The following is a 13475-nucleotide window of genomic DNA, read 5'->3' as shown; positions in this document are numbered from 1 at the left end:
ATAACCTTTTCCCTCAACGGCTGTGTAACGCACAACATAGTCTTTTTCATCAAGTAGCCTTCCCGAAGGGTGTATCCAGCTACTGTCTCCCCATCCCGTATCCGTGTGAAAATATCTGCAAAACCTGTATCTGTGGCATACTGATCGACCATATCCTCGAAGCTCCTATGATGTATCGCGGAAATAGCCAGAACCAACGGTTTCCGAGACAAAGCATCTGCCACCACATTCTTCTGACCCTGCACATGGACAATCTGGAAGTGAAACTGTGACAAGATGTTCGCCCACCGCATCTGCTTTTCCGAAAGCTGCTTCTGTGACAAGAAGTAGCGCAAACTCTGATGGTCTGTAAAGACAATGAAATCCGCTCCGAGTAGGTAATGCCGCCACTGAGTAAGAGCGTGGATAACCGCTAAAAGCTCTTTCTCATAAATCTGTGCTATCATCTCCGGCCTAGAGAACAAACGGCTCTCGTAAGCTATGACATGGCCTTCTTGCATCAAGACCGCACCCAGACTACGACCACAAGCATCACAATATACTTCAAATGACTTCTGCAAGTCCGACAAAGTCAAAATAGGTCTCGTAGTCAATTTCTCTTTCAATGTCCGAAAGGCAGTCACCTCTGTGGGTCCCCATGAAAAAGGTACTCCTTTCTGTGTCAAGGTATGCAAAGGGGAAGCAACCTCTGCAAACTTTCGTATGAACCGCCTGTAGTACGAACACAGTCCCAAGAAGCTTCTTCTAGCTTCATGGACATTCCTCAAATCGGGCCAATCACGGATAGTCTCTATCTTGGCTGGCTTCATTTGCACTCCTGCTGTTGACACAATGTGTCCCAAAAAGTGTATCCATGGTAGGAAAAAAATTCACTTTTCTTTGCATTAATCACTAGCGTGTGATCTCGTAATGCCTAAAAGACTTGAAGCAGATGATCTCTGTGTTCTGCCTCATTCTTCGAGAAAACAATGATGTCGTCAAAGAAAGTGCCAACAAATAGCCTGTACTCTCGAAAAATCCTGTCCATCATCCGGTTAAATGTCGCAGGAGCATTGGTTAAGCCAAAAGGCATCACCAAAAACTCAAATAACCCAAAAGTCGTCCGAAAAGCTGTCTTGTAGACATCTCCTGGTGCTATCCTGATCTGATGATATCCACTCTTCAAGTCAATCCTGCTAAAGCACGAGGATCCCTGTAACTTGTCGAGTATATCATCGATCCTAGGAATCGGAAATCTGTTCTTGATGGTGATTTCGTTGAGAGTGCTATAATCGATGCACATTCTCCAAGATCTGTCTTTCTTCAAAACCAACAACACTGGAGAGCAATACGGTGAAGTACTAAGCTGGACAAGACCCTTTTCCAAGAGGTCTTTCACTGAGTTCATAATATTTTCATTCTGTACTCGGCTCACACAATAAGGTGGCCGATTCGGTGGCGTGCTTCCAGATATCAGATCAATGGTGTGATCTTCAGGCCCTCTCAAAAGCAATCGGCATGAGCGTGGAGAAAAAAAATCTTGGCGTTCTTTTCTTCAGGTCAAAACACATTCAACTTTTATCCATCGTTCAGTTCTCCCAAAAGAATGAGTAAGAAAACTGAAGTTCATCAAGTACAATCTCTAAGCCCTTCATTTATCAAAGTCGCTTTCTCGGCCCGGTAGTCAACCACGGCGTAGTTCTTGTGGTACCAAGGGATCCCGAGTAGAACGTCACTCACGTGCCCTGAACACCCCTGTCATTGCAAACGAAGTTTGCCAATGCTCGGTGTAATGGCAACATCCCATCCGGGTGCCAGTCGAACTACCTCCGCCTGTGGCGTCAGTCTGTCGGGTGAAAAGAAGTTGGCCTTGGCTCCTTCAATAGAGCTTCCTGATCCTTCGCTTTGCCCTAAAAAAAACGGCAAAGTTTGTACTTTCATTCATTTGATTCGGTGCAAGTCCCACGCCATGTGGTACCAATTCTACTTTTCTATCTGCCTTTTCTGCCACATTCCTCAACTGCTCTCGAACTCTCAGACCTGTCGTCGTCTTTATCATTCTGTTCTTTCTGTGCCTTATCAGGGCACTTCGCGGAAATATGTCCATGTTCCCCGCATCCAAAGCACTTCCCCTCTCTGATGAAGCGAGCTCTCTCCTCAGGAGTAAGCTTGGGTCGTGCATCCTTTTTTTTTTTTTCTCTGGGTTGCTCTTTTTCATTCTACTTTCATTCCCAGAAGTCTGTTCGGCTCGTTGTGTCATGGCCTCATCTGTGGGGTAGGTCAGACTGCCAGAGTGAATGGCAAAGCTCCGCTTCGCATGACTCATCAACTCCTGAATAGAAGCTGACTTCTGTTCCAAGCAGTGATCTCGGATCTCTGTAGGTAGACCCAAGGTAAACCGCTCAATCTGTTCTCTGAACGAGATCTTCTTGAATGAAGAGGTGGGTAGAAAAGAGCTCCAGAATCTTTCACAATAAGAATTCACTGTATCGCTCTTGGTCATCCGGAGATGGTTCCAAGCAGCTCGTATATCTCGCTCAAACTCTTGAGTCAACCAAGAAGAAATAAAAAGCCTCTTGAATTTCAGCCATGTAACTGGCACAGTCTTGCTTAATAGAAGCGTGGACCACCAAGTACGAGGTCTCCCCTCAGAGTAAGAGGCAGCTCTCCGAATCTTGGAGTGCTCTAAATAGCGTCCTCCCGCGAAAGCGATGTCAAACTGCTGTATAAAAGACAAAGCCTTCGAAGCATCTGAGTATCCTGAAAAGTATCAAACTTGATCGAGTGGCCACCTTCCTTAAACTCTCAGACTTTCTTGCTGTTATCTTCGAGAAAGTCATACTGGTTGGCTTTGTAAAAATTCTTCTTGTTCGCATAAAACTTTCCGTCATCGGAATCTGAGCTGTCTGTAGACGAGTCCTCAGTAGAACTGTCAGTCTCTGGGCGAGATGTAGCCTTCTTTGCCTTTTTCTTGCCCGTTCCGAAGCTTTGTGTCTTGCTTCGCTTTTTGCTTTTTTTTTTTGTCTTCTTCGCTCTAATCCGAGGAGCTAGAAGAACTGTCAGAAGAAGAAGAAGAAGAACTGGGTACTCCTTCAAATCGAACACGCTTCTTCCGTTTCTTTGCTTTGTCGAATGTCGACTGACGACCCAAATATCCCGGGAAGTCAGTACCTTTGTTCTGCTTTTTGCCGTGCTTTTTGCCGTGCTTTTGCACGTCGAAAAGCTGAGCAATCCGTGCATCAACCACGTTCTCCAGTTCCTTCTCCGTATATTTCTTGGAGGCAGAAGGTTTCTTGAGAGCGGGTTTCGGGAGTGGTGTTGTGGTTCTCTGCCACTCCATCTGTACCTCTTTCAAAGAGGTCTGGTTCATATATTTTACCATCTTCGGGACCTTGGCAAAATTGAGCATCATCTTTGTTGCATCGCCAATCAATTGACGACGCTCCATCTCTGTTTGCTCCGCCTAAGTAGGCCGAGGCGGGCCATACTCTCTGTCTGAATCTTCGTTGTGATCCCAGCCCGCATCTCCAGATGCAGAGGGAGTCGACTGATCATTGCCTGAAGCCATAGGTGCCACGGAAAAAAATTTCGGGGATCGGATTTCCCGTAGAAGAGAAATCGGCCGTGCTCTGATACCACTGTAACAAACTTGGACACTCCAAGTCAAGAATCAACCGCGACAGCACCAAATAACCACTTCAAAACAATTCACAGATCACAATAGATTTGCACTGGCCCGGAGGAGTTCCGTGCCTAGAGATATTGGCCCCAAAGACTGGCGCCCCTTTCGGTATTTCTTTTTGTATTAATCAATCATCAAAGTATAAGAGAGCGGTTAGGGTTTCACTCTCAGACTCTGCATCCAGATGCTCCGAGAAGTGAGGCCCTCACCACTAATTTAAAGGTTACAAGGGATGCCCAAAAGCAGAGCCCCAAAAGCTTTTAAAATCAAAAGCATCAGTTCTCTCTCTCTCTTAGAGAGTCTTTTCTCTTTTTTTTATAGAAAAAAAAGCAAAAGCAAAATTCGAGTCGCTCATCATTTTCCAAAAATTTTAAAAAAAAAATTTAAAAAATTAATAATCCGCCTCCGCGATTTCCGGAAATTAGGGTTTTTGGCAGAAATTAGGGTTTGCAGGAATTTTAGGGTTTTTGGCAGAAATTAGGGTTTCTGCTGTCCGCCACGTCATCACTTTGTGACAAATACACTGCTCGTGACAGCACTTTACCATGGAGATCTCTCGAAAGTTGGGACACCCCAGACTGCTGCTACACTCGCGGAGTCTTGTCCTTCAGTGGACATGGTAGCAAACATCTTCATCGTTTGCCTCACATCTTCAGCTTCACGTGGTTTGTTCAGCATCAGGTGCCGAGAGGGAGTGTTAGACTTACACCACTCTACTACTTCACAAGTGTAGGGCATACTTGTACGGCAAGTATGTCTCCGGTTGGCCACCCATAGTCTAGGTTGTACCTAGTCCAACCGCCCAAGTTTGGGACCGGCCGCCCACTTTGTCCGAGTGTCACAAATCAATGACGTGGAATAGCCCTAAACACATCACATCCAGTGGATAGCAGACTGGACACACCCAGGCTGGCAAGAATTACGCTACAGGGCTGACGTGGCAGTGTACCGCAGTTTCCGAAAAAACGCGGCGCGATTTACGTTGGGCTGCCGACATAGCGGTGCGTACGGACAGGAAAAAGCCAACTGCACTTGCGTGGAAAAAAAGCATGATAAACTCTACGCAATTTGGTTGAGAAGCCTTTTGAAGCTTTTCTTTATTTTCATGGAGCTTTTGATTTTCAGCTTTTGGGGCAGCTTTTGTGGCTCTACTTTTGGCATCCCTTGTAAACCTTTAAAAGAGTGGTTTGGGCTCCCACTTCTCAGAGCATCTGGACGTAGAGTCTGAGAGTGAGACCCTCCCACTCCCTTGTACTTTGAGTTGCTGAATGATACAAAAAAAAATACCGAAAGGGGTGCCAGTCTTTGGGTCCAATATCTCTAGACAAGGAACTCCGTCGGGCCATGTCGAATCAATTGTAAAATGTGAACTGTTTTGAAGTGAATTCCTAACGTGTCGTGGTAGAATCTTGACTTGGAGTGTCCAAGTTTGTTATAGTGGTATCAGAGCGCGGCCGATTTCTCTTCTACCGGGAAATCTGATCCTTTTTACGGGCACTTATGGATTCAAGCAAAGGACAGTCGACTTCCTCTGCATCCGGAGATGCGGGAAGAGATCACGAAGAAGACTCACACGAGGAGTACGGCCCGCCTCGGCCTACTCAAGCGGAGCTTGAAGAGATGGAACATCGGAGATTGGTCGATGATGCGACAAAGTTGATGATGAATATTGCGAAGGACCCTAAACTTGCAAAATTTTTCACAAGACCTCCTTCGACGAGGTGCAGTCACAGTGGCGGCAAACCACGGAGCCACCCTCAAACCGGCACTCAAGAAACCTCCTACTCCAAGGATTTTACATAGAAAGAACTAGAAGAGGTGGTTGATGCACGGATTAGCCAGCTTTTTGAGGCGCAAAACAAAGCCGAAAAGCACGAGAAAAAGCTGAAGAAAGGCACGTACCTCCCGGGTTATTTGGGTCATCAGTCTACATTTGCCTCGGAAAGAAAGCAGAAGAAGCATGTGCGATTTGAAGGAGTACCCAGTTCTTCTTCTTCTTCTTCTTCTTTTGACAATTCTTCTAGCTCCTCTGACTCGAGTGAAGAAGACAGAAAAGGGAAAAAGCGAAAGCAAAGCTTCGGAAAGGGCAAGAAAAAGACAAAGAAGTCTAAATCTTCCCCAGTACAGAGGACTCGTCTTCGGACAGTTCATACTCTGATGACAGCAAATTTATGCAAGGGAGAAAATTTTATAAAGCAAACCAGTATGACTTTTTGGAAGATAAAAGCAAGAAAGTCAAGAGTCTAAAGAAGGTGGACAGTCGATTAAATTTGACACGTTTTCTGGATTTTGAGATGCTTCGAAGGCTTTGGCCTTCATACAGATGTTTGACATAGCTTTCTCTGGAGGACATTACTCAGAGCACTCCAAGATTCGAAGGGCTACCTCTTACTTCAAGGGAAATGCTCGAACTTGGTGGTCCACGCTTCTATTGAACAAGAAAGCGCCAGTTAAATGGCTGAAATTTAAGAGGCTTTTTATTTCTTCCTGGTTGACTCGAGAGTACGAACGTGACATACAAACTGCTTGGAATCATCTTCGAATGACCAAGAAAGATTTATTGGACGCATATTGCCAGAGATTCTAGAGCTCTTTTCTACCAGCCTCTTCATTTAAGAAGATCTCGTTCAAAGAAAAGATTCAGCGGTTTACCTTGGGACTTCCTATAGAGATCCAAGATCACTGCTTAGAGCAAAAGTCAAATTCCACTCAGGAATTGATGAGTTATGTGAAACGGGGTTTTACCATTCATTTAGGCAGTTTGACCTACCCCACAGATGAAATCATGACGCAAAGGACTGAACAGACTTCGAACAATGAAAGTAGAAAGAAGAAGAGCAAACCAGAAAAGAAAGAAAAGGATGCACGACCCCAACTCACTCTTCGAGAGGGGAAGTGCTTTGGATGCAGGGAAACTGGGCACATCTCCGCAAAGTGCCCTAAAAAGGCACCGAATGAATAGGATGAAGAAAGGTCAGAGAGTTCGAAAGCAGCTGAGGAACGTGGCAGACAAGGGAGATGAAAGTAGAACTGGTACCACATTGCGTGGGGCCCGAACCGAATCCGATGAATGGAAGTACAAAACTTTGCCGCTTTTAGGACAAAGTGAAAGATCCGGAAGCTCTCTTTTTCTTAGATGAAGGAGCCAAGGCCAACTTCTTTTCACTTGAATTGGTGGCTTGGTTTGGAATTATGTCCGGCAGGCTGAGGCTGAAACCGGCTCATGGGGCAGTAGGCGTTGGCTTTCACCCGAAATTCTTTACTTTAGACACACGCAGAGTACTTTGCAAAGGTAACCTGTAACGGGGATTAACACCTAAGTACACACACGGCTTGGAAGCTAGAATGCTCCGAGCAGACGCCGACAACCTGTAGGCCCCAAAATTGGCGCCCCTTTCGGTATTTCTTTATTCTTTAACAAAGGGAATAAAACCTGTGATCTCCTACAAGCTGCCCCGCACAATCTAGGCTAAGAAACACCTGTTCTGGCCCGATTTCGGCAACATAACTGTACTAGGACGCTTCACAGTCAGTATCCCCACGCAATAGGTGACTTTCCCGACGCATACGGACACTTTGCAAAACCTGGCGAGAATCTGCAGCACACTGAATTCTCTGTTTTCTGCCCCAAAAATGCGCCAATTCACCTGTACAGCGGTCCCCTCGCATCCCCGAACCTCCTGGGGGTATTAGGGTCCGTTTAGGGCCGAAACCCTAAACCTGCAAAAATACACAGCAGGCTGTAATTCCCTGTTTTGGGCTCCGTTTCGCTTGCCGGTCGCATCTGTAGCAAGACCTCGAGCTCCCGCACCTGTAGGGCTACTTGCCCTTTGAATCGGAAGAGATTTCTGATGTGAAACCTCTCCGAACTCACCTGTACTTGCGGGGGGATTAGCCGCTAGCTAATCCAATACTTGTGCAAGAGGCTCTTGCCTCGGCAATTGCGCATGAACCCACATAACTGTACATTGGTCAAATGAAAAGCCCACTAGTGGGGCATAACAAACTGCTCGTAGGGGAGAGAGAGAGAGAGTAGTGCGTAGCGTGCAGGGCATCACTCCTGGCACCGCACTGTACATAAGAGGGAAAGGAAGCACTCCATAGCTCTTAACCTGTGACAAAAATGCAAATGAAGCCCTCTCCCAGCTTAAAATTCAGCGCATTTTTTCCTGTAGGAGGCAAGTCCATGAAAAACTGACCCTTGGCGCATTTACAAGCATTTGCCCGTTTCGGGTTTGCCGCTTAAAAATATCTCAACCGATGCGTCAATTGACTTCGCAGCAAAGTTGTAAAGTGTTCCCCTAGTCATACCGGAGGTAATGACGCGAACACATTTCACAACCCAAAATTTTAGGAAATGATTCCGTTGGGCTCCCTGTTGTCATCTGACTATCTATCCTCATTGGGACCGCATCCAAAAGTGCAATGTGGCCCAGCTGTCGGATACTTTCTGTTGGTAGTCACACCTTGACTTTAGGCCTTTATTGAGTTCACTTCCTAGTATCCACCAACTTGCTAAGTGCGACGGGGGGACCTATATGATCTTGCTATGAGCCTAGACATCCTCTTACCGTACGAATTCCAGTGCCGACCACTACCCATCTGCAGCGGGTGAAACTACCGTTCACATTGGCCATACAATGTCCGACCGTTTGCTACTTCAAGAAGAGGACCTTGCTCTGAGCCTAGACATCCTCTTACCATACGAATTCCAGTGCCCACCACTACCCATCTGCGGCGGGTGAAACTACCGTTCACATTGGCCATACAATGTCCGACCGTTTGCTACTTCAAGAAGAGGACCTTGCTCTGAGCCTAGACATCCTGTTACCATACGAATTCCAGTGCCCACCACTACGCATCTGCGGCGGGTGAAACTACTGTTCACATTGGCCATACAATGTCCAACCGTTTGCTACTTCAAGAAGAGGGTCTCAAAAATAAAACAAAACCCATTGGAAAGAAACCAACAACTAAAGTTAGCAGTTGCCATGTCCTCGTGACATAGTTAACAGTTGCCACGTCCCCGTGACATATCCCCCTCTTGAAATCGCAAACGTCCTCGATTGCATACCATAAATACACGCCACCGATGATCTTGTGCTATCAACACTCTTTTATCATTGCATGTATCCGCAAGAAAGGTCATAACATATAGATACAAATGACTTAATGAGGCCTTCATACTTTTGTCGTTTCCATCTATTGCACTGAATCCATATATACATTTGATGTACTAGCTCTATCATTACCCCTCCTTTGCACACGTTGGGTTGGGGCATAAGTAGGCTGGGCTTCAAGGTAAAGCCGCAATACATTTGGTGACTCTGACAGTTCATGCTCTTCCATCCACTTTGCATCCATAAGCGGATAGTTCTTGAACTTCACCAAATAGCGTCTTGCAACTTGTCCTTTAACTTTTCTGTCCTTATGTGCCAAAACTTGCTCAGGTACCTGGATCTCATCAAGTTTCTTAACTTCTGGCTGATCCTCATCTGGCATATCTTCTGGCACATCACCCACGAAGGGTCTTAGAAGACTCACGTGAAACGCATTATGAATCTTCCATGTATCATGCAATTTCAGCCTGTAAGCCACATCGCTGATCTTGTCAAGCACTTGAAAAGGCCCATAGTAACGCATGTTAAGCTTAGAAAACAGCCGTTCCTTGCCCTTCATCTTCTTTAACCTTGCCTTCTCGAACCTTAACAGAACCCAATCACCAGGTGATAACAGCAATTCACGACGGTGACGATCAGCAGCCTTTTTCTGCTTTGCCTGAGTCTTCTCCAAGGCAACTTTAATTTTCTTATACATCTCATCCATGTTCTCAACATATCGATATGCCTCAAAGATCTTGTCCTTTGTATGCAAAATGGGAGGAACCTTTTTGCCGCCTTCAACAATTTCAAAAGGTGCTTTGCCAGTAGACGACTGCACCATATTATTGTACGCATACTCAAGCATAGGCAAATACTGTTCCCACTTGCCCTTATTATCTGACACATAGCATTTTAGCAGATCTAAGACAGTAGAATTGGCCTCTTCTTACTGCCCATCAGTTTGTGGATGAAACGAAGACAAGAACTTGAGAGTAGTGCCCATGTTCTCAAACAATCCTCTTCAGAACAAACTGGTCATGCGAGGATCACGATCACTGATAATCGATTGTGGCATACCATGGTACTTAAACACATTGTACATAAACAAGCGTGCCATCTGATCAGATTTTATCTTCTTCCTGACAGGGATAAAATGGGCTTGCTTGCTGAACCTGCAGATAATGGTCCATATACCATCATTCCCTGTTGGCGTTCTTGGAAGATCAAAGATAAAGTCCATAACAATGCTTTCCCATGGCTTATCCAGAATCGGCAGTGGTTGTAACAACCCTAGTGCCTACTGCCTGTCAAACTTGACCTTTTGGCAAACTATGCATGCTCGCACAAAGGCATCCACATCTCTCCTCAGGGTAGGCCAATAGAAGAATGTCTATACAGCTTTAATTGTTGCATCAATGCCACGATGCCCTGCATATGGTGGTACATGACTCTCTTCCATGACCTTATGTCGCAGTGGCCTAGTGACACAAAGTCTGCCATGCATCATCATAAAACCATCTCTGAGGAGGTAGTGCTCGTGATGTTGCCCCTCTTGTAACTGTTCAAAGATCCTTGCAAAATCTTCATCAGCAGTATATTGTTCCTTCATGTCATCTAACTCATGATGATAAGGAATTGACACAACTGAAATTTGTGGCTTTCTTGATAATGCATAAGCCACAACATTCTTCTTGCCTTCTACATGCATAATCTGGAAGTGGAACATGGAAAGAATGTTTGCCCATTGCATATGCTTTTCGGATAACTTTGACTGTGTCAAGAAGTATTGCAAGGTCTGATGATCTGTTTGGACAACAAAACCAGCACCTAAGAGGTAGTGCTTCCACCTAGAAAGCGCATGAATCACGGCCAAGAGCTCTTTCTCAGACTTGCATAGTCCTCTCTGGCCCTTGCAAAATTCGGCTTTCATAAGCTACTACCCGTCCATCTTGCATTAGCACTGCTCCGATGCTACTGCCACACGCGTCACACTGGACCACAAATGACTTCCTGAGATCTGGCAAAACAATAATTGGATCTGAAGTCAACTTTTCCTTTAAGAGACTAAAAGCTGAAATCTCTTTTTGGGTCCATCTGAAAGTGACCTCTTTCTTTTGCAAAGCGTGAAGAGGCGATGCTATCTCTGCAACATTTCTGATAAACCTTCTATAGTAGGAACACAATCCCAAGAAGCTTCTGACATCGCGCACAGTCTTCAAGTCTGGCCATGTCTTGATAGCTTCGACCTTTGCGGGATCCATTCTAGCACCATCCTTTGAGACTATGTAGCCAAGAAAGTGGATCTTTTCCGAGAAGAATTCACTTTTCTTAGGATTGACAAGTAACCTGTGACTGAGCAGCTCTTCGAACACAATGGTCAAGTGACGCCTATGCTCCTCTTCATTCTTCGAATACACTATCATGTCATCGAAGAACGTCCCAACAAACTGTTGATGCGAGTGGAAAATCCGGTCCATCATTCTATTGAACGTGGCAGGAGCATTTGTTAGCCCAAACAGCATCACTAGAAACTCATAAAGACCAAATGTCGTTCTAAACGCAGTCTTGTGCACATCCTCTGGCCTTATACGAATCTGATGGTACCCACTCTTGAGTCTTAAGGTCTATCCTGCTGAAAATTGCAGCACCCTCTAAACGATCGAGAATATCATCAATTCGAGAAATAGGAAACCTATTCTTGATGGTATTCTTATTCAAAGCACGGTAATCAATACACATGCGCCATGAGCCATCCTTCTTCTGCACCAGGAGCACTGGGGAGCAAAAGGGTGAAAAACTAAGCTGAATCAGCCCCTTCTCTAATAACTCCTCAACCTGGCCCATAATCTCTTTCTACTGCGCCGCACTAACCCTGTAGGGAGGTCTATTTGGTGGGCTACACCCTGGCACCAAATCTATCCGATGGTCCTCAGGTCTCTCTGGCGGCAATTGCGACGGGAATGAATCAGAAAAACAGTCACTAAACTTTTGCAAAAATGCTGACCTTTCTTTATCTAACACAGATAAATTTGATTGATCACTATCTGAGACATCACGTGCAAAAATCAAGTACACAGAAAGATGATTCTTTATTACAGAAGTGATAGTAGAAGCAGATACAATAGGGACTGACTCTCCTTTAAGCTTTACATCCAAGATGTGAGTTTTGCCCCTATGCTGTACAGTGATCTTTTTGTAGTAGGCATCCAAGACTCCATGCACTCGGAACATCCACGGGATCCCCAACAAGGCGTCACAACCTTCCAGCGGCATGATGTAAAACTCTTTTGTGTCCACATACGACTGAATATGCAGACGCAGCTTTCCAATGATGGGAGTAACACACTCTGAGTGGCCAGGACATGCCAACCCTGCCTCTGCTGTGTACCCCATCTCTTCAGCTCTGATGCCCAGCTTCATAGCTAACTCTGGTGAGATAAAGTTGACTTTGGCACCTGGATCAAAGAAGATAAGTGCCGTCTGATCCCTAACTTTACCCCATGCCCTGCATAACTCACTGGCATATGTGTTGGGCCTGTCACCCACCATGTCTGGCATTAAACCTGCCGTGGGTTTAGGCTTCTTGCCTTTCGGGTCTTCTTTATCCTCTGAGTCAGCTGGCCTTTTCCTTTGTGGACAATTAATAGAAAAGTGACCAGGTTGCTCACATATAAAGCATTTGTTCTCAGCCATTAGGACCTTCTTTTCCTCGAGCGACTTGCGCACAAAAGGCTTCCTTTTCTGTTTCTTTGCCTGCGCTCCAGAAGTCCCGGCTGAATCCTTGTCTTTGGTGGCCTTTTCTGACCCCTGTGACGCATCGGAAGCCGTTTTCACAAAGGGCTTCTTCGCTGAATTTTTCTTTTGCTGCCCTCCTTTGTCGTTGCTCGGAAATCCACTGTCCTCTCCTTTCAACAAGGCAAGACCAGTGTTCGCAACTTCCATAAGCTGAGTGAGGGTAGCCACTCTGTTCTTTGTACAGTAATCGCGAAGCCCTTTAGGCAGCCCACAACAGTACTTCTCTATGTGCTCTGTCAATGGCACAAATTTGTAGGAGGTCACTGAGAGTAACGTTTTGCAAAACCTCCTATTGTACTCCAACAAGCTCTTGCACGAAGCTAAAGTAAGCTGGTGCCAATCTGTCATGACGTCGGCTTCAAATTCATTTGATAGCCAAGCAGATGCAAACATTTGCTTGAAGTAAACCCAAGTGGCGGGTGCCTGTCCTTGCATTAACAATGTCGTCCACCATGTAAGCGCATTGTCCTTTAAGAAAGTGGCAGCTTTCCTGACCTTCGAGGCCTCTGTAAAATTCCCTCCCGCATATGTTGTATCAAACTGCTGGAGGAAGGTAAAAGCCTTCGTCTTATCCTCGAAACCACTGAAGGTACTGAGCTTTACAGCTACACCACCTTCTTTGTAAGCCTTCGGCTTCTCTAGTGCCCCCAAGTTGTCATAAGGGATGGTCTCCAACATGGACACTGTAGTAGGCATGATCGGCACATCTTGGCCATTCACATTTTGCGTCAGAGGTGTGATATCTAGCTGCTGTCCAGAAAAACAGCCATGCCAAAATGACCCTGTGACACCCCAAACTCGCCTTGGTTGCAGTGGAAACCTTGCTGCATGCCGATACTACCATACATGGGGTTTGGCATGATGCCTTGCATACCCCCGAACACTGTTCCTGGCATGTACGGCTGACTTTCAGGCGC

General features: G+C 45.7%; 1 protein-coding gene across 2 annotated transcripts in view; it reads right to left on the bottom strand.

Annotated features, from left to right (window-relative positions):
- Nucleotides 1–13475, bottom strand: part of PHR1 (photolyase 1) — an 80616-nt gene that overhangs the window by 44129 nt on the left and 23012 nt on the right. The window lies entirely within an intron of this gene.

Source organism: Adiantum capillus-veneris, chromosome 25 (assembly GCF_014529385.1).
Source record: "Adiantum capillus-veneris isolate H3 chromosome 25, ASM1452938v2, whole genome shotgun sequence".
In the NCBI taxonomy this organism is placed as follows: domain Eukaryota; kingdom Viridiplantae; phylum Streptophyta; class Polypodiopsida; order Polypodiales; family Pteridaceae; genus Adiantum; species Adiantum capillus-veneris.
This window is presented reverse-complemented; position numbering and strand designations above follow the sequence as displayed.